The sequence below is a fragment of the Genypterus blacodes genome, unplaced genomic scaffold (assembly GCF_046128005.1).
Source record: "Genypterus blacodes isolate CSIRO-AG114 ecotype Tasmania unplaced genomic scaffold, CSIRO-AGI_Gbla_v1 ptg000103l_1, whole genome shotgun sequence".
NCBI classification, from domain to species: Eukaryota; Metazoa; Chordata; class Actinopteri; order Ophidiiformes; family Ophidiidae; genus Genypterus; species Genypterus blacodes.
The window spans coordinates 273751-291292 of NW_027466907.1; the positions used below are offsets into that span (position 1 = coordinate 273751).

The 17542-nt window shown below is 44.4% G+C and overlaps 1 protein-coding gene across 3 annotated transcripts in view; it reads right to left on the reverse strand.

The window, feature by feature from the left end:
* LOC143008350 (plexin-B2-like) overlaps nt 1-17542 on the reverse strand; it is a 65289-nt gene that overhangs the window by 33653 nt on the left and 14094 nt on the right. The window contains exon 3 of one of the 3 annotated variants that reach the window (XM_076160079.1): nt 2282-2417. The exons of 1 other annotated variant lie outside the window; for it this stretch is intronic. The gene's annotated coding sequence lies outside the window, so the exon portion shown is untranslated. Of the gene's footprint in view, nt 1-1858; nt 2231-2281; nt 2418-17542 lie in introns of those variants that run through there. One more of the 3 variants, XM_076160082.1, reaches the window with a different exon arrangement.

Here is a 17542-nt window from a genome sequence, read left to right on the forward strand (position 1 = left end):
GAAGCCAACACACACACACACACACACACACACACACACACACACACACACACACACACACACACACACACACACACACACTCATTAAAATCCAAACACAACAATGTTTTCTGTGAACTGCGTAGGATTTCTGACCTGTTGGACGATGTCGGCGTTCTTACTCTCGATGCTCAACCTCATGCCATTAAAACATTTAAATGAAAGAGAGTGTGCATCTGTGTGTGAAAATATCACACAATTCACCTAATTCTGATAGAACAGTAAGGCTAATCAATGAGCACAAATAAAGGAGCATTCACACGCACACACACGCTCTTTACGGCGCTAAACCAGTGTGTGTTGTTAAGACTTTTGAGTCAATTGTAAGGACACACACAGACAGACACACACAGGCAGGAGAATGTGTGACCCAGGTGTTGAGCTGAGGAAATTGAGAGGATTACTGGGTATTAAAAGGGTAGACACACGTGTGCGCGCGCACACACTCACACACACACACACACACACACACACACAGACAGCTTTACAGTCTGTTACAGCAGGCACAAACACACACCTACAAAAAGGACCCGAGTGTGTATGACCCCGTTCATTATGAGAGTGTTCACAGGGAAATCCGCAGTTTAATATGCAGTGTGAATCTAACGGCTATTACAGCTAAATGCTTGTCTGCCAGGCTGTGTGCGTGTGTGTGTCAGTGTGTGTTGCTCCTCAATAGCAGCTACGAAACGACAGTGTGAAGTGTGTTCACATTTATTTGTATTGCTCAACTTTTATAGACACCTCGCGTGTGTGTGTGTGTGTGTGTGTGTGTGTGTGTGTGTGTGTGTGTGTGTGTGTGTGTGTGTGTGTGTGTGTGTGTGTGTGTTGAGCAGTAGCTGTGGTATCAGCCAGTGTCAGCCAGCTGCCAGAGAGCGATAGTTTACCCTGATTCTCTCTCTCTGAGTCACAGCCATGAGGTTTTGTGTGTGTGTGTGTGTGTGTGATACTGAACGTGTATAGTATACGATATAAACTGAGTAGCCAGAAGGGAACAACATCAACACAAAACAACAGCAAGAGGACACTTTGTCTACAGGCAAACGCACAGACAGACAGAGGGAGGAGGCAAGATTGGGCAGATAAATCCGCGCGCGCGCACACGCACATGCACACGCACACACACACACACACACACACACACACACACACACACACACACACACACACACACACACACACACACACACACACACACACACACACACACACACACACACACACACACACACACACACACACACACAGCAGAGATGTTATGACTACAACCTGCACTGTCCTGTTATGCTTTGCTGAAATGTAAACCAGGGCTCTTATATGCTGTGTGTGTGTGTGTGTGTGTCTTGAGATAACAACACTACAATAGTCAGTTTGCAGGATGAACAGGAAAGTTGGGAATGAATACACACACATCACCCCCCCATGTGTCTTATACTGTAGCTGCAGCTACTCGTACAGGGGCAACATGCACCTTACTCACATGTCATGATGATTCTGTAAACATTTAGTCTGTCTGAACCTGTGGATTGCAGGCTGACATTATCAGTAATCCATGATAACAGTTAAAGATAAAGGTGCCTGACTTCAGGGACACGCCTCTGAAAGCTCAGACCAGATTCGCCAGAAAAAAAACTAAACTGTTTCTATGAAGACAGCACAATGGAATGCATTCTAAAATGCACAGAGATGTTTCAAGTCAATCAGCCAATCAGAGTGCAGCCTGAGACAGGTTTGTGAAACCATTTCCGACCTTCCTCTCCTCCTCTGACATTTGGGAAATCTCACGTTGTTTTTTTTTCTTCACTGGGCGAATCTTTACCTTTGAGGCAGAGGAAGTATGGATTCACTTGACTTTTACTTCAGTGTGCTGCATGCTGGTGTTCATCAGGTCAGAGAGAGGGCGAGGGAGGAAGAGGAGGTGAGCGTGGTCTCTGCTCTGGGGGGAATCATCACCTCAAAAGCAGACGTGAGGAGAAACCGCTAGACAAAAGCGCGGTGACCGACGTATTGAGCCCGGACACCCCAGGGAGGAAGAGGAGGAAAACACGGAGGTGCACATGCATTAAAGATGAAGCAGCGAGCGCCATCTCAGAGGTTACAGAGATGTGACGACGTGGTCCTGAGGGGGAAAACACCTCCAGCACAAGTGTGTGTGTGTGTTTGTCCTGTGTGCTGCTGCATCTCATTCAACATTGTTTTTATGTGCAAACCAAAGTTTATTTACAGACTCTTCACGGCTCACCTGGGTCTCCTCCAGGTGCTCCGGGGTCTTCCTGCCTTTCTTCAGCTGAACTGGAAACTTAAACGTGAGGCGAGCGACCCCCCCGCTGTCTCTCACCCGGAGACCGCTGGGATGGACTCCAGTCCCCAGCAGAGCCCTAAACGGGACAAGCGGGAGAAGAGAAGGGACGGATGAGAGGATGCGACACAAACGGGGAAGGACTCGAGGGACGTTCTCAGATCTGTTTAGAGATGGATCCATACAGGGTAATAAACCTGATATGTACTGGATAAATTGGGCTTCGAACCGAGGACCTTATTAACATAACCATATTATTATCAGGATCATGCTAAGAAGGTCTTATGCACTACATAAATCTTGTTATACTATATATAGCTTCCGCACAGACCCAAACAAACCAAACGTCCAATGAAAAGCTGGCCAATTTAACACTGGGAAACGCTGCTCCCCTGCGGTGGCCCTGCTGCAGACGGACCCAGAGGCTCTGTTTCACACCACGCCGTCACGCTTTGGAAGATGTCACTGACCAAAAACGTGAAAAAATCTGAAGCTTCCCATAAATTCCACCAGGATGGGATCGAGACTAAAACAGAATATTTTCATGGCTGCCTTCCAAAAACGCCTGATGCAACGGGCTCTGAGGGGTTTCGTCACATTTACAGCTTGTCTGTATTCCGCCGTTGTGATGACAATGGGAGGCAGAGGGAAGCGTCTGTTTAATAAGCAGGAGTGGAAGTTGAATTATTGAGGAGATTACACTTCAAATATGAAGGCGGATAGACAGAAACGTCCGCGGGGTCTTTTAATATAAACTTTCTATTTCGCTTCTCCCCTTCTGAAGACTTGCCAGGTGATAACAGCTGGATATTAGTTTCCTGCTGAGGATTTCAGATAGATCGCATCATTATTGCGCTTTGTTATCCCACCATTATCTGCCATATAGACTATTACAGCAAATGTCACGCGGGAACAAATTCTAGAGCCGCTTTCTCATTCCCGTCTTCCTCCATCTCGGCCTTCATCATTCTGAAGGTCAGTATCAGGTTTTTGCTGACAGCTGATATTCGGCTGACGGGCCAGATCTTTGAATCTCATCTCGGTGGATTTGTAGCCCAGAATAATACGTAATATGACGGTATAATAAAGTGATATAATAAACCGGCCAGGGTGCAAAAGCCTCGGAAACATTAAAAAGTAAGATAAAAAAATAAAACCACGCAAAAGCTTCATCCAGACCGTTGTTGCTCAGTTTTCCTCTCATTGCGATGCTGAGGGTGGCACTCAGGCACCCGACGCTCAGTTTAGCGTTTACACACTGGAACTGCAGGAATATATATCCAAGAAAGTCCAGTCATTTCTCCACAAATCGAAGCAAATATTTTACTAACGTTTTGGAAAATGCCAAAGAATTAACGGGAGAGTTACTCTGAATCAAAACCAATAAACCCCTTACAGAGAAAACCAACGTGTACAGAGGAGTAGGAGAAGAGTTGAAGTGTAGAATATGAATCAGAGTATCTTCTCATTAAAGCTACACCAGGTGATTTTACCCACAAGAGGCCAGAAAGAAAGAAACTGGGTTCAGCGTGTCTAATGCAACTTGAAGTACCTTTTTTTTTTTTAAGGAAAATCTTAGGATGTGTCAAACAAACGGCCACAAGAGTACACTACACAACAAAATGACACATTCAAACACACTTTAGAGGAGAGCGAGTGAACAATCTTTGCTGTAAAATATTACAGATTTATGACTGCTGCAGAAAAACAACAACAACAATGTATTATATGGGATGCTGACTGCCAGGCAAAAGTGGTTAAAACAAATTAAAGCAACACTCAAACTTGCTTGCGTGTGTGTGTGTGTGTGTGTGTGTGTGTGTGTGTGTGTGTGTGTGTGTGTGTAAGACCTGGGCGTGTGAATGTGAGTGTGTGTGACCCCGTGCGTGTGCCACCTCCCTCCTCCTGTTCAGTACCATCTGCTTCATTTCTCCTCCTGTCAGCTGCATTCTGTACTTTCCCGATAACAAACCCGCACTCGGCGTTCCTTTAACACTTCGCCGGTCTGCGGCTGGCGTCGTTCCAGCGTCTCCCCCGTTATCAGCTCCTCCTCTACTTGTTTCTCTCCTCTGTGCTTGATTTATTCACTCCCTTTATCTCTCTGAAGGAGTAAACCCAAACTTTCCATACAGCTTTCAAGCAAATTCCCCCAAACAGAGTAAAAAGCCTTTGAGAAGTCCCAGAAAAGACACAAACACACGCGCGCACACACCCACACACATTGATTCATCATCTACGCAAACACACACGTCGTAAATTTCTAAAATCTATATCATGAGGCCGCTCTGTAATTATAAAAACACCGGAGCTATAAATAACAAGGTGAGGAGGTATCGACTGTGTGTGTGTGAGTGTGCAAAAGTGTGTTTGTGTGAGTGTACTGAACTTTTCAACTGTGTCACCGTGTGTGTGTGTGTGTGTGTGTGTGTGTGTGTGTGTGTGTGTGTGTGTGTGTGTGTGTGTGTGTGTGTGTGTGTGTGTGTGTGTGTCATTGGGAGAGAGAGAGAGGGTTTGGTAATTTTCTCATGCCTCTATCTGATCTACTCTCTCTCTCTCTCTCTCTCTCTCTCTCTCTCTCTCTCTCTCGCTCTCTCTCTCTCTCTCTCTCTCTCTGTCCCTCCCCCCTCGCTTTCGCTCTCACACACACACACACACACATACAGTAAGAAGTCAAAATCCAATTATAGAAGTAGCTAGAGGAAAAGGTTACTACTCTTGGCGGAAGGGGGATTCTCTCTCTCTCTCTCTCTCTCTCATTCTTGTCTTTCGTCTCCATCTGTCCATTCTGTCTCTCTCACCCTCACCACAGATCTTGGGTGAACTCTTTTTTAATTATACTCTTGACGCTGTCAATCATCATGGTGACGAATTATTTGGCAATAAATTTCCAATCAAACTGTACTGCCGACCGTGACTGATCTTCAGGTTCTTATTGATCGGTTGCATTTGCGGCTTTGATCTGAGCTGCTCCCTGCAGATTTAATTTACTGCCATCACCTTCCTCTTCTTCACCTTCTGCTCACCCTCTCTCCCCTGTCTCTCTCTCTCTCTGTCTGTCCCCCCTCCTCCTCTTTCCTTCATACTTATTCGCTTTACTCTGGGCTCGTCTCTGACTCGTCCTTGCCCTCTCTTTCCGTCCTCACCCTTTTCCTTTTATCTCTCGCCATCTTTCCCTCTCTGTTTCTAAACATAATTCCACCACTACCATCATCCATCCGTCCGTCACTCTCTCTCTCTCTCTCCTTAGGAAACACAAGGGAGAGATGGTATGAGGGATAAGAGGGTGAGCGAGTCCGATCGAGTCCGATCGAGCGATAGAAGAGCAGGAGGAATGTTGAAGAATGGCACCTTATTTCCCGTTTTCCCAACAGGAGCTCAGCAGGAGTGGAAAGTAAATGACATTTACTTCAGTATTTATTTCACACTTTTAACTCAACACAGCTGTCGTGTAAGAAACTGTTATGGGATTTTGGAACATTTGATAGTATTTTGACGGCACAAAGCCACAGAACCACGACACAGAAGACTTCTCTCTCTCTTTTCCTTCTCTCTTATTCTTCCCTTCCATCATCCCTCATACTTCTTCATTCCTTCTTTTATCCTCTCTTCATCACATTCCTCATTCTTTTCTTGCATCTGTCTTTCCATCCCTTCTCTCTTTCCTTGTTCCCTTCCTTCCTTGTTTTCTCCTTCCCTTCCTCCATCCACCTGCCTTCTCTCTTTCTTTGTCTAGCATTTTATCAGACATTATATTTCACATCCTCATCTTTGTTATATATCCTGATTTCACACAGCCAGCTGCTTCACGCTGTTCCTCTCCGTTCCCACGTCACGATGTGACGTCCCTACTGTCACGACCGAAGACACCTCGGTTTGTAGTCGACGGGAAGAACTTCACTTCCTCCATTGCGGCCGCATTGAGTCCCTTTTCCCCTCCAGAGGGACTTTCTCAAGAGGTCATGACCTCTTCAGGGGGGAAAGCGACTCTCTGCGCTTGTTAACAGACTGTTAAAGTGAGATTTACGAGGCCGGGCCAGACGCAAAGGTCATGGTACACAGGGTATAATACTACAATAACACAGAGCACACTGCAACTGAACTGTGGTCCGCACACAAACACCTGGAATACTTCTCACAAGACTCATTACTTTGATGGGTTCTACTTCATGAGACCCTGTAAATACCCACACTGCATCAGGCTTCTTCAACATAAACATTCACAACCACCATTTCTCACATAATTAAACAAACTTTTTTATGATCTTATTTGGAGTTTTTTGAGAAATAATGCACAGTGTGTGTGTGTGTGTGTGTGTGTGCGTGTGTGTCCATCTCGTTTTCTCTCCTTGTGTTTGGTCAGAATATTCATAGCCCCATATGTCTGTGCCTTGGAGTGTAACAGGCTCTCCATGTTGGCTTCACATGCTCTGATATTCCTACTCACAGTTTTGCTTTCGTGTTCATTGTTATCCGAGTGAAAGACGTTCCCGTCTTCTAGCCGGAACACAGATTACATCTTTGCTTTTCCATTAAAGCGGCTCTGTGGGGATCCGTCTCACTCTCTGATCTGACATGATGGTTGAGCATTTCAATTAAAAATGATAATCCTCCTCTTCCTCCATTTTCTTCTTCTTCTTTTTTTAACCAGTTATGCAACTTGCATCCCTGCTCCGTGCTGATTTTCAAAACAAGCTAAAAGCTGATATTAATTTTCCTCTGGATGGCAGGGAGATTGAGGTGGTGAACTCTGCTGCAACACAACAACACTCGCTTTCAGTCTGAATCTTAAACATGCAGAAAATGCTTACGTGTCAAAGTTGTTTGCCACCGTGTTCGCAATTTAGCCGTTTTATTTCCTCTTCAAAAACAGACATTTGGTCCCACTGACAAGCGTGACATCAAGAAATCTCTCCAGTGTGTGTTTTGCCTCTTTGTCCATCACTTAACCGTGACCAAAGTCAGACAGATCAGTGTGTGACAGTAAAAGCTCTACAGGGATGCAGGATGATCTTTCTGAAAATTACGATGACAAAATGACAGCCAGAGCTGACAGCCTCACGCACACACACACACACACTCTCTCTCTCCTCTGCTGACATTTCTGGCATTTCTTATCACTTGAGTCGTCTGACAGGGAGAAAGAGACAGATGGAAACAGCGACACATGGCGATAAATACAAAGGAGGAAGAGGAGACAACATGACAACATGACGAGACGGATAAGAGAAAATATATAAATTCACCACGGCCCCTAGCTGGAAAAGGACGAATCACCCAGCTGTGATTCCAGTCCAGGCTGTGTTGTGGTTGAACTATAAAAATGTTTGAATGTTTTCAGTGTCAATGACATCGAACAGAACCGGTTCTAGAACATTTAAAGATGATGAGATGTTGAAAGTTCACAGTTTGGCCTAGTGCTGGCGATACAAGAAAGGTCAGGGGTCATACCCATTAGGGTGCATCCTCTGGAGACCAAAAATGATCACCGCAGTTTACATTCAAACTTGAATCTTAAAGTTGTTAAAAACTAAAACTAGAAGTTTTGCAGGATCCAACCAACATCATCATTATCCCCTGCTGCTGCTTCTGTGTGTGTGTGTGTGTGTGTGTGTGTGTGTGTGTGTGTGTGTGTGTGTGTGTGTGTGTGTGTGTTTAGCCACTGTGCATCATCTTAATGACTGTGTAGGTGAGTTCAGACAGAAAAATCTGCAGTCTGGCTGATCAATGACAGTTTCATTTATCACCAAAAAAATCTTGCCGCCGTAATCAGCAGGGTGTTAATTACTTCCCGATGTTTCCTGGTGCAGTCGCTGAGCCGGCGTGTCATCGAGGAACAAACTGAGGAAGCTTTAAGTTTAAAATCCTAGTAAAGTACCACTCAGTACCACAAAGGACCGCCGAGTGTTACCAAAGGCCGACAAACACAAAGTGAACCCAAACCCTCCTGTGCTCTGTGGTGCCTGGTGCTTGGGGGAGATTTGGGACTCAAAAGCACTTCAGCAAATCCTAATTCAGTGCCGAGCTCTGTTATAGGACACAATTCTCTCTTATCAAAGCTCTTTTTCTATTGTCGCAAGTAGGTTTCATCAATTTATGCCGTTGCACCATGATTTAGATTAAAACTCTGGTGGAAATCTTTACCAAGACATCAGAATAAGAAGGCCTGAGACTCTGCTGCATCCAAATGAATCCAATAAATCCAATCTATAAATCAATCCAGACACGCTCACTGATCTTTGCTCTCTTTGTTGCGTCAACCAGACACATCTGGAAAGGTTTATGGGGCTGACAACACAAGAATGTGCCAACAAGATCACCTTTGAGTTCAGGTTTTAGGAGCAAAGCTAGCAGTTTCCCTTTGCTCCCAGTGTTTGTGGTAAGATAAGCCAAACGCCCGAAACTGGCATGGATCTTCCCTGCAGAAAATCTGCCTCTTTCACCTAATGTTGGAATATGTCTTTAATGACGGCGGAGACAATGTGGGGACGATTACAGTGATCTCATTAGAGACATCGCCCATAGCAACGAGCCCAGGATAAATGACAGAATAACAAAACAAAGATTAATCCCACAACACAGCCACTTCAGTGATATAATGCCTTGCTCACAGGTCCTAGGCAGAGTTTAGCTTTTTCCACTGCTCTCCCTTTACTCACATCACCCATTTTATATGTGCAGCCAGCTCATTTTGTGTGTGCTTGTGTATGTGTGTGTGTCCCTTAAGGGTTCCTAATGACCAATTTACATAATTAACACACTCAGACACGGCAGGCTGGCTGTGTCGCGGTCAAACACAGTCAATACACACAAGCGTGCGTGCACACACACACACACACACACACACACACACACACACACACACACACACACACTGTGGTAATGGATTTGAAACAAAGCCAAAACCTTCCTCCGTCTCTTTCCCTCTCTCTCTCTCTCCAGCTTATTTACTCACACTTTCTTTCTTTGCGTTTATTCAATCAATACTCTTGTGTTCCTCACGAGGCAAAAACCACTGACAAACAAAATCTAAACATCTTCTGAAATGCAGCTAATCATCACCGCATACCACAAAAACTAGCATGAAGTATTAAAATGATGTCCAGTTAGCCCATACATGACCACACATGACCACCAGGCCTCATGACTCAGCAGCCATTGTGATACGGAACGAAGAGGCGGAATGAACGGAACTCACACGTCCGCCCTCCTGTTTTTCCACTGGTGGCAGTTTATTGCGTCGGCGATAACAATATAAAACTGTAATGAGGAAAAATGTTGGGTGAGAAAATACGCGCGCGCACACACACACACACACACACACACACACACACACACACACACACACACACACACACACACACACACACACCTCATCAATTCTGTGCATAGATTTATGCTAGGCAGACTAAATCAAACAGGATTAGATGGACAGGACGTATTAATCCATCGCAGACTGTCGCCAGCGAAATCCATCATCAGGATTAGTTATGAAAAACGATATTTACTCGACTCAATCAACCCACAGACGGGAGGAAACATGGACGACGACAGAATGGCGTTCATCTACTACGACGTCAGAGTTTAGCTGCGGGTATGACTTTGCATTTAAAGCTCAAACTCCAACTCTACTGACAAACTTTATTAGACACGTTTGTCTCATAACAGGCTGCTGCTACAAACAGCTGCAGTTAAGTTACATTAAGTCCCGATAAGCACAAACAGCTGGACTCTATGTCACTTAGCCCAATGTGTTAAATTCCACAAATCTACTTAAACAAAGCTGTAAACGTTTGTCCATAAACTGGGGTTTGAATGTCAGCTAGGTGATCTCAGCTCTGACTGTATTTGCTGCTCTGTCACTGCTCGAGCGGCTCTCACACAGCCTGGCGTTCTCACCGAGGAGGACGACGCAGCGCTGAGGCGGGCGCCACTCTGCCAATGCAAATACTACTTAATGTCAAGAGAAAAGGCAGAATGCTAATTCACCTGGGAAAACAGATTGTGTGTGTGTGTGTGTGTGTGTGTGTGTGTGTGTGTGTGTGTGTGTGTGTGTGTGCATGTGTATTGAGTCAGTGAGGGGTGTGTCTGGTGTTGTATTTCTAATCTGTAGTCTGAATAGTGAGTCCAACAACACACTTGACTGCCATAATGAGGTGTTGTCGCTGTGTGTGTATGCATGCTTGTGTGTGTAAACAGATTTCTCTGGTGCAAAGGGAGGGGTCAGAGAAATGGTGAAGAATAACTAAACAGATAAAAGAGGAAAGTAAGAAACTGGAGAGAGCAGTGAAAGGAGAACAAGAATCCCTGGAGTTACTCCTCCTCCTCCCCCTTTGTCCTTTCACCTCTATATCCCTCCTCTCTTGCTTGTACAAACAACACCCCCCTTTATCCCTCTCCCACTTTTCAACCGCCCTCTTTATCTCTCCTTCCTCCTCATCTTTCTCCCTCTTCCCTCTCTCTCTCGCTCTCCCTGGTGAAACACAAAACCCCTGTAATCCTCATGATCCAGACCTGTCCAGAGGGGAGGAGGGAGAGGGAGAGAGGGAAGGAGAGAGGGAGAGAAGGGGGTGAGAGATACAATACATTTTGGTGCCAGTCAGCCTGATGGTGGCTCTGTAATAACCACTTTAACATGTTGGCCTTTAACATTTGAGCTGTTAGTCATACGATGAAACTTTTTCCCTGGATTCTTACCATTTTCCCACACCCACTCAACTGAATATTTAAAGCCTGCATCTAAATCTTTCCTGCATTGATTTTTCAACAGTGTAAATGGCTCAGAAGTGTGTGTCTCAGGTAGTAGTGAAGTGAAGTCCACCTACTTTAACTTTGCAATTTATTTCAGATCTATCACGGGTGAGGGTGTGTGGACAAAAACCCATCAGAGCACTCCTGGATACACACACACGCTTTAAAAACACACTCTGTTTGCTGATAACAGTATGTTAGCGCTTCCTCACCATCCAATCATGGCATGATTTAAAAGCTGCAAAGTGTCTGAGGCGACTAAAACTATTTACATCAAATTTTCCACTGATTTAGCAGCTCGCCGCCTGTTCACCGTGTCGCTGTGTGTTTTCTACACGGGTGGCCAAGCAACCTTCAGGCATCTGAGCAGCTACTGAATTATTTCTCGCCTTTGCTTTCTTTTTTTTATTTGTATTAACCCTTTGAGGTCACGGCTGCTTAGACTCAACCTGCACTCATCTTGTTATACTAAGCGGATTCGGTCACTCAGCGTTAAACACAATATGGCTTTAAATCCAGTGCATTTACAGTCATAATTAAGCAATGATGGGCAAATATGTGAGATTTGAAAATAATAATCATAAAAATTGTAATATTCTGTAACCATTACACCCAATAGAAAGCTGCCTAAAACAACACTGAAATGCTGCCCCTCGTGGTGGCTCTGTTTTACTCAGATTTACAAAGCAGTCCCCTGGCAAAGTTAGGGTTTTCTTTTTCGCATTATTCAGTCTTAGTTCAGAGATAAACCGCATGAACAAACACGTTCAGGTTTGCATCAGCGCTCGCGCCTTGCTTGCAGCTCTATGATGCAGGTAAGATCCAAGCTGTGACAATGGAAAAGGTTTAACACAAAATGATGACATGGAGTGATTGCAAGAGATCAAAATGATCCATGAGATGAAAAATCTGGCCTGTAGCAAATACGGCAGCGAGGGAGAGAAAGAACAAGGGAGAGGAAGAGAGAGAGAAATCTTTAGAAACTAGTTTCATTATGTTACGGAATCCTTCCTGAAGCTTTGGGGAAATGTTTGAATAGCAGAATAAAAGAAGTACTCACTTTTACACACATGCACACACACACACACACACACGCCTACACACACGTGCACAAAGCCAAATCTCGCTTTGAGGGAAGATAATCTTCAGAGAATAATTTTATTCTCCCATTAAATCCTCTCAGATGCTTCCGTAGACCATCTGAATGGGTGAAGGAAGGAGGAAAAAAAGACGCACAGTGGCTGCATTCACTCTTGCTGATGAAAAAGGAAACGCTCATTTGTCACGGATCGCTGCCTAGTAACACTTGCACACACACACACACGTGCGTGATAACGCACAGACACTGCAGGAATTGGGAAGTAATGCAAAGAACTGAACTGAACTGAAAAGCAAAAGCAAATTGCAGTGTGTGTGTATTTGCATGCGTGCAGTTATACTGTGTGCGTGCGTGTGTGTGCACCACTGATGCACAAACAATTATCTCTTACATGTATACATCGGAATAACACATTTGAATTTACTCGCCTACACTCCTCATCTTGACACAACCACCAAGTCCGAGGCAAGACAGGGAGTGTTTGCCGACCTATCAGAACACAGCAAGATCTGAGGTCATCCATGACATCAGGTGTTCATGTAAAACTGAAGAAATCTCAACTACTGCACATCTTTCCACAGGAAGGAAGCAATTTACGATCAGACCCAAAATGGAGGTATCCTGTTTTAGCATAGGCAGTGACTAGCAGCTTATGGTACCATAAGCTCTGTTTTTGCCCAATCAGGTCGACTGGCAGCTCGATTCTAAATTCTACACAAGTTACAAACCACAGCTTAAAAGTACAGGAAGTATTTGAAGGCCAGTGCATAAATGACGAGTAAATGGTATTATTTGGACATTATAAAAAACAATTTACAAACTGTTTATTCTTAATGAAACAGATTTACTGCAGAAACTTGTGTTGCATGTCATTTACTGGACCACTGCAGAGCTTTACTGTAATGCATGCCTCAGTAAAGCTCTGCGGGAATATCTGCCATATGTATAAGACATTAAACCATAACCTGTTGCTACGGACACACACATGCGCACGCACGCACGCACGCACGCACGCACGCACACGCACACACGTTTTTGGAAGAAAGAACCAGAGGGAATACTGGAGGGTGGACATGCAGAGAGAAGTGCAGTAAGCTGCTAAATCCATCAGAGGCAGGGAGGCTCCCTGCTGTTGTCCATAAAAGCTTAAATGTAGCAGACAGATGAGCGAATCTGCGCTGGAATTTTTTTCCTCTTTCCTCTCCCTCCTTCCTCCTCATTTTTCAAGCCTCCTCTTCTACTCGTCTGCAATATTACAAAGTTATGTATAATAAAAAATGAGCTGCAGGTATTCATGATTCAGCTTCTTCTGACATCAAAAAGAAGTCAAAGAAATGAAACATTCAGCACAACAAAGCTCGGACCGCATGCAAAGTCGACAATAAATATATTCACCGACCTCCAAAAAACGTCACCTCAGGGCTCAAAGGCCGACCGCCTTCCAAAATGAAAAACAAGGAGAAGAAATAGAGGCATTACATCATTCTAATTATGCTTAAACAAGAACAACTACATGAGATTCTGGTGAATTTCGGGTGTCTGCATAGTTGCTGATGGTGTATCAAAACCAAGACTTAAGTGCTTAGATACTGAAACACTTCAATCGTGAGTATTGACATCGGGAAGCTGAAGGAGAAAGGCATCAACTGAATTGTTTAAATCTTGACAGTTGGAGAGCAGAACAAAGTGAATGACTGACGGGGAAATAAAAAGGAGAACACACTGAACACAGGTAGGCGGTGATTAGAGATGCGTCACTAAGCAACAGCCCCAGTCCAGAGAGATAGAAAACTCGCATGACAATATCAAAATTGAAAAGAACACCATCAAGACACAATTACACTCATTCATGTGTGCTGCAATTTGTGGCATGGAAAAGGGACAAAGCATGGAGGAGAGGAGGAAGGTGGTGAGCATCTTCCCACCTGCAAACCGTCAACCAGAAATCACTCAAAGCGCAAATCAGCATCGGCGAAAAAAATCCAAATTACCATTACAACCCAAACCTGCAATCCTATGTACATTTGACTCTTATAATTGAACGCCATCTTTGAAGTAATAATTAAGAATGAATCCAATTAACACGATCAACTAGATGATGGCGGTAGTTATATTTGTAGCCCTGCTAGGCTCCCATCTGAAAATGTATTTCTAATATGATCCAAATCATAGACCTAAGTCTCCACTGTCATCTAGTGGTAACCTCATGTTAACACAGGACAAGCAGTCTGAATGGTTGTCTATGGCCTTTGAATTATGTTAAAACATTTAATAACTTTAACACCATGGTCTGGATCCTCCTCACAACCTCCTATGATGTTCCTTGGACTATGACCCACCTCTACACGAAATGTCACAAACATCCACCAATAATTATCATGCTTAAACACAACTGCACACACACATGGACCGGGGGGAAAAAAAACTAATAATGTCCAAAACATGCCGCGCATAGACCATGTTACCATAGCAGCGCATTGTTATACCTCATCTTGCACTGTAGCAACAGTTAATGCAAATCGGGTGTTGAAAGGAATTGATTTTCTGAGGAAACTGTATCACCCTGAACATTAAAAATGGAAACAGATGTTCTCCTGATATAGCTTGTGAAAGTAAGAAAACCTGATGTTTGGCATGGAAGAAGATATCGACTCAGGCTAAACAGACATGGATTCTGAACAGACGCTTGGATTCTTTCCAACATTCCGCAACGTACACGCAAGGTATAGCAACCTAACCGTCATGGTATTGGAGCCCATATGGGGAACCCAGAAGCTTGTTGCTGTGAGGCACCATGACCAATTAAGAAACTGTATTGGCCCCATTGCAGTGGCAGAATGATACACACATGATGTCATCGCAGTTCCTACATCAGGTCCTGCTATTGTCTGGTTCTCACCAAGAAATAATGTGCGTTTGTATGTATGTTTGCAATTCAAATCCATCAAAATAGCAGCTTGGATACAAAACTTTACATTTTCCTTGACTTCTATATCTTTTAATGTTTACAGAGATCATTTATGTTTTAGACGTCATTGGCATTCATACTGTTCTGTCAGGATGTAAAGGGTTAAAGGTGCACCGACAAAGTAAACGGAGCTCAGAAACTCCAAAAGAAAAATGGAGGAGAAACAAGCTTCCGTGCTGAGCCATCTCTGGGAATTGCAGCACAGCGGTGAGCACTTAGCAGCAAAGAAGGAAGAAAAGATGGAGGGTAAATAAATGACAGGCGGCCTTTCCCGACTTCCCCGCTTCGTTCTGATCCAGCGGTGACTCGGAGTGGCTCAAAGAAGGAGTAAGAATGCTTTCCATGGTGAATAGACAGAAGCCGCTCGCTGCTGGCACGCACAGAAAAGAAAATAAGAAAACCACACATAACATCCATTCATCCACGCCCTGCGCACACACACACACACACACACACACACACACACACACACACACACACACACACACACACACACACACACACACACACACACACACACACACACACACAGAAACTATTCAATCACACCACAGTATCCAGTTGGCAGATGATAAAAGTGTCCTCAAAGTCATCAACGTTGCCTTTTAAATCCCCCCTCCCTCCTTCCTTCTTTTTTCCTCTGCATTTCTATTCTCTTTTGCTGTTTTCTCTCTCTTTTGTCTTTGTTGCTTCTCTCTCTTTTTCTCCTTACTAAACTCCCATCGTGTTTGCTTTGCAGTTTTGTTTGTTTCATCTGTTCCTTTCCTCCTCGGCCTCCTATGTAGCTGATGCTATAAGTTAATGAGCTGATGAAGAAGATATAATGACAAAGACAGACTCACACAGAGCTTTGGCAGGTCCAACGAATCATTTGCTGTGTGTGTGTGTGTGGCCAGTCCGCCGGCTGGAAGGCTGTTGTGTTTGGGTTTCATCCCAGATTGTATCATTGCGTGAAATTTTAGGTACTTGGACGGCCCACATCACACACACACACACACACACACACACACACACACACACACACACACACACACACACACACACACACACACACACACACACACACACACACACACACACACACACACACACACACACACACACACACACACACACACACACACACACACCTACCTCTGTACAACAGCATAAGGAGCAGCAGTCATGGTAAAGGGGGGTGAGGAGCAACAGAAAAGAAAGGAGGAGGTTTGGTGCAGTTAATGAATGTTGTTTATCGATCGATGTAATAGACTTCTTGCACAAAAAATGTGTTTACTTTGGGTGGCGGCCTAACGTATTTTGCATTTAGAAGGTCAGTATCTCCATTATCAATATGCTTTGGAGTGAATCTGCTGATGGTTCATATTTTCTGTTATGTCCAATATCTTGCGCAGCCAGTCTCAGCCTGTGGGCTCTGTCAGGGTGTTTCTCCATCAACTCCTGACACCAAATTAAACACAGATTCTATTTTGATTGATGTTCATTCACTAATTTGACCTGAAAGCAAACAGCAGAAATGGAAGGTTTGAGTTGCTTTTGTTTATAAATACTCAATCTTGATCTTTTCTTGGGGGAAGAGAATCTGAAGCAGCATTTGTAACGTTAAACATTTAAAACTGAAACTTGATGCCAAGATGATTCTAATCACATTTTACGCTGAAATGACTTTGGCTCTGTCACACACCACACATGCACAAGTCACCTACATGTGTGTGTGTTTGCGGTGACTGGGCCCCTGGCAGCCACTCTGGCCCCCTGCAGGAGCCATCTGGGCCCTGCAGTGATGCCCAGCCTGAGGGGAGACGTCCAGCCTGAGGAGAGACGCCCAGCCTGAGGAGAGACGCCCAGCCTGAGGAGAGACGCCCAACCTGAGGAGAGACGCCCAACCTGAGGAGAGACGCCCAACCTGAGGAGAGACATCCACCCTGAGGAGAGACGTCCAGCCTGAGGACAGACGCCCAACCTAGGGAGAGACGCCCAACCTGAGGAGAGACACCCAGCCTGAGGAGAGACGTCCAGCCCAAGGAGAGACGCCGCCGTAGGAGGCTGATGAGGTCCAGTCATTAGTCCAGTGTGCGTGTTTGTTTTATACTTCCATACAGTTTAATGTTACACGCTCACACAGGGTGTTGTCTTCTTTAGTCCTCAGTTTGGGTTTAAGTTTAAGATTACAGTGAGGACATTTTAATAACCTTATTATTGAAAAAATACTTGTGATATTGTGATATAATTTCCTTCTTCCTCGATTTCAATTTCAAGCCAACGCAATAATTAGAAATCGTTTAGGCTGAAAGTTGCCATAATGGTCAAAGAAAGATCATTATATTTAACTACATCCAGACCTGTTTGATTTATAAACAACATGATCAAAGAGCAGCACAGAACACAG